This window comes from Nicotiana sylvestris, chromosome 6 (assembly GCF_000393655.2).
Source record: "Nicotiana sylvestris chromosome 6, ASM39365v2, whole genome shotgun sequence".
NCBI classification, from domain to species: Eukaryota; Viridiplantae; Streptophyta; class Magnoliopsida; order Solanales; family Solanaceae; genus Nicotiana; species Nicotiana sylvestris.
Genome location: NC_091062.1, coordinates 143,859,812 through 143,865,038, shown reverse-complemented (window position 1 = coordinate 143,865,038; position 5,227 = coordinate 143,859,812).

Genomic DNA, 5,227 nt, shown 5'->3' with positions numbered 1-5,227 from the left:
TTTCTTGATTTTCAAACTCATGTCAGGGTTGAACTTTCTGAGCTTCTGCTTTACCGGTTGACATGTCGGATCAGTTGCCAGTTTGTGAGCCACAATAGATGTACTCAGACCAGTCATGTCATCATACGACCAAGTGAATATGTCTTCATATTCCCTTAGAAATTCAGTGTATTCCTTTTTTTCTGATGGCGATAAGTGGACACTGATTCTCATTTCTTTGACGTTCTCTGCATCTCCCAGGTTAACAATCTCGGTCTCATCCAGGTTGGACCTAGGTCTGTTCTCAAAATTATCAACCTCTTTAACAATCTCTTCTGGTATGTCATCTTCCTCTGAATCTGTATCCGTTTGTTGTGTTGTCTCGTTGCATGTCACAACCATTGGTTCATCAAGATAGGTAATGGTAATGTTGTATAAGTAAAGTAATAAGAGAAAATAATAAGAGTAATATTTGTAAGGAAACCGAAATGCTTTGATAAATTTCATAACTTTTTTGAACATTGGAAGATCCTTTTGCGAAAATTCAAAAATGCGAAAGGAAAATCAACTAGTAAAAATAAAAGATAGTGCATGATGCTTTGTTCAGCCTTGCTACCCCGAGGCTTTCCGGGTTCTGGTGGTTCTAATGGTCCAATTGTTGAGGCATGCTCCTCGGCTTATGGCTTGTATAGAAGGGACTTCCTCCCCCTCATCTTTGAAAATAACACAACAATCCATGTCATCATCTTCCACAAATAAATCCCTCATTGCTGCCAGTGCTTCCTCTTCTTCCGACCCATATATAACATCGACTAGCTGGAAAGTCTATTCTAAATGGGGTATCGGCTGCTCCAGTGGGTAGTAAGGGTCACGCCATGGTGGCGACCAGTTGTTGAATTCCTTCCAAGTATACACGTATCCCAGACCGAAAGTGGTGCCATGTTTCTTCAGTTTGATCGGCTTGGAGATTCTTTGGAGGTTCTTGCCAAGTCCCTTGCCAGGCTCATATCTGCTCCAGTTCAATATGCGTTCAATTTTGTTGTCCCACCATTTTTCTTTGTCAACAGTGTTGACTCGCTCGATGTGGTGATAGGTTTCCCCACCTATCTTTCTCCTTCCTCCAATCGTTGGGATGGTTTGGCGACTGTATATGGGATTGCTACCGTCGCCGTGAATGATCACCTCTTGGTCGTTCCACTCAAATTTCACCACCTGATGCAGTGTTGATGTTACGGCCCCAGCGACATGAATCCTTGGCTGTCCCAACAACAAGTTATAAGATGTTAGCACATCTATTACTTGAAATTCAACATCAAACCAAGTAGGCCCTATCTGCAAACACAAGCTAATTTCCCCAATAGTGGACCTTTGGGAACCATCGAAAGCTTTGACGTTGATGGCCCCATCCTTGATCTCATGCAGACTCTTTCCCAATGTTCTGAGTGTTACCAACGGACAAATATTGAGGCTGGACCTGCCATCAATCAGGATTCTGGTGATGAAATAATCCTTGCATTGCACAGTGATGTGCAGCGCCTTTGTCATGCCCCGAACTTCGGGGGCGAGACCAACACCCAGTGCCTCACCTATCCTTGCGTACCAACTTGCAACTAAGGGGCTCTGAACATATGATGTCATACTTTGGCCATGGGCCACATTGTAAGACGACTGCGAATGCTGACTAAATGTCAATATAAAACTGGGCCGACAAGGTTGTCATAATTATTACAGCTGACAAACCAACCAAATATACATACAAGTCTTGGAAGCCCAACATACTACACTAACTGACATGATATATCTACAAGCCTCTACTGATGGATATACTATGATCGGAATAGCTCCCTAACCTACTAATAACATATATACATATATATACAAGATGTACATAAGGCTCTAGACCTGGAAACTCCGAAAGGCATGGAGCTTACCAATCAAGCTGAACTCGGGCAACACGTATTGAAGAGGCCTACTCGTCTGTCTGTCTGACCTGCACGCATGAAATGCAGTGCCCCCCAAAAAGGGATGTCAGTACTAAATAATATACTGAGTATGTAAGGCAATATACTAAAAGCTGAAACTGAACTGATAAGATAATAACTGCAAGTAGTTGGAAGTCAAAGATAATCTGAAGATATGCTTACCTGCTGATACTGACTCAATTCTCTCAATATATTAAGTAAAATAGCTGTCCAACCCTATAAGGCTCAATATACATATATATCTGCTCTGTCGTAGTAGGCTCGCTCATAAGTGCTCGGCTATACTAGGCTCTGTATCTAGACCATGCTGGGCTCGCTCATACGCGCTCGGCCACAGTAGGCTCGGTATATATATAACTGCTCTGCCGTAGTAGGCTCGCTCATACGCGCTCGGCCATACTAGGCTCTATATCTCGACCAACTGGGCTCGCTCATAAGCGCTCGGCCACAGTAGGATCGGTATATAACTTACCATCTGATCAGAAGTTGCCCAATAGGAGCCTACCCATCGATTATAACTCGATGGTAATGAAAATACTTTTAATACTGTATATATGTAACTTCCCTGCTCTCTTGACTGGAAGAAGGAAATACTCAACTGAATATGAAATCCTGATAAGGAGAATATTATAACTTATAACACTGGAAAAATATACGCAATTTGCGAATAGAAAAATATACGTAAATTCCGGGATATGAATGTAATGACGAGATCATGCCAAATGAAAGAAGAGCTTAGCCTTAACATACCTGAACTGATTCTCTTTTGCGAAAACACGTATCGGCAGATTGAAGTAGAGAAAACTCCATATGATATTCTGAAAAAGATTGCACTGTACTCCTTTATAATTGTAAATAGGAAGTAAATGATTCTATCAATGAGTAGATGCAGATACCTTATTTGTCAACAAATAAATCATATTCCTTCTTCCTTTTTTTCTTTTTTTTGCAGAAAGAGGTCGAAGATGATCTTGAAATATTATCCTCTCAGCTACCAACGCCCCAATTACAATTACTGTAGGCAACACCACAAAGTAAAGATACAAAGAACAACCACCATTATATCCGGATATCCATGAAAGTCTAGCTTCGCCCTCTTGTTTAATCTCAGCACCAAACCCCTATAGGTCATGTATCCCCTTTCTCTTTTTACGGTGAAAACTTGGGCAAAAAGCCAAAGACATAAAATGAGGTAAAACAAGTAAACAATCATTGAAAGCCATACTAATGGAACATTGTATAGCTCCGATAGAATCCATATAGTACAACTTACTAGTCCTTTTATTACTAATGAAATTCTTGTAAGTATACTGCCTATTACAAACTAAAGAGATAGCTTTTTTTTTTGGAATGAGAATGATGGAAAGAATTAACAATTAAAAGGACACTAGAATGAAAACACTTACCGTAACTATCTTGATACACACAAATCCATTCAAATATATCCTCCAAATGATTTTCAACCTTGCCACCTATTCTCATGAGTTAAGAGTCATACATATGCTTTAAGAGGGTGCTAACATGTGGGGTGTTTTAATATTTATCTACTTATTAGGTAATTAGGTAGTGTCTCGTTACCCGGTAGTTAATCAATTACCTGTATAATTTAAAAATTATCTCAACTTAATTAAATACTACTCTCTTTTAACATACCTTGTACACCTTACTATCATGGCCATGTAGTACCTTTTATAGCACTAGTCCATAAATACCGGGTATTTTAGCTCTGGCCGTATTTTATCCCAACATGCCAAACTTTGACAAAAAAATTTGTTTTCTTAGACTTGCTCCCCCTTTCACATTCGTGAATTTACTAATTACTTGTGAAATAGCATTACCCTTATAATCCCCAAATAATCTTTTTCCTTGGACTGATGTCAATTACCTTACGACAAATTCAACGTAAAATACTGCAGGGTGCAACATCGTCGTAACATAATACTGCGGGATGTATTATTGACGTAATATTACGGGGTGTAACATCATCCCCCCCCCCCTTTGGAACATTCGTCCTCGAATGTTGACTGATGCTCTTTATCTTTCTCGTAACTTATAGCTCTTGTGGAAAACCTTAATACTCTTCTTGCCATTTAAGCAGTTGCTCTGTGAATAAATCCAAAGTCTAGTGTATTCCCCCCTTTAGTCTTTTTGCTTATATCATGACCTGTGGTCGAAATCTTCCTAATCTTGCAATTTTTGTTACCTCCTGTCATGCAGCCTGTATGACCCTTGCTTTGTAGGTGCACTTATGCGATTCATCTTTCCTTTTTCCTTTTATCTTTTAGTCAATTTGTATGCCTTACTTTATATATATATATATATATATATATATATATATAAGGCATAATATAATGCCTCTCTGGGCCTCTATAGGGATATTGAAGTCCTTTGCTCGATAATTTGTAGAACTTGTGAATATGGACATATCTTATTTCATAGATATGGCTATCCATTCATATGACTTTATTACATTTCCATGGGTTATACTATACCATATTTTTTTTTACTTCAATCTATCTTTACTGATGTATGCTTACCAAGCTCCCAATTACTTTTGTTACCTATCCTTTAGGTATAAATCTCAGTCCTTCAATACTCCTTCATTACCATTCATCTTAAGAATCATAGCCTAATCTTATGTCATACTTTGTAACTTGTATTTGACCATTGTTGATTAGCCTCAATGTTGATCTATAATCCTCTACTTTGAAAACTTGAAACTTCTTACGTAATACATTACCGCTAGGGCTTACGTTGCATGAGGAATATTTGAAGCGATTTCCATAATTATATTTCATAGTGTCTCAATGTGATTCACCTTATGAGGGTATCCTAATTTCTTGCTGCCAGCGAAATCTTTTCTCCTTCTCTTCTTCTATTTTCTTTTTTTTCAAATCATTATTCAAACGAAGGCCAAACATCATTCTTTTCACTTTCCTTTCCTCATCATTACTCATGTTTCCTTAAAACATTGTCGCTCTTCCATACTTTAGCTTGCAACCTATACATATCCATATATAAACTTTCTTTCAACTTGCTTGCGCCATAGATTTCCTTATGTTATTCTAGAATTTCAAGCGAGACGTCACATCGTCTCCAAGGTTTTCTCCATTCTATTGACTGGATCTCTCAGTACTTAGAAACTATAGGCTAGAGGACATGTCACCGGCGATGCCGCTATCATTCCCGCATGCTTATAACCTTCTATCCGAAGTATGGCCTATTTACAACTTTCTGCATTTAAGTATCTCGTACGTTGTTCACTT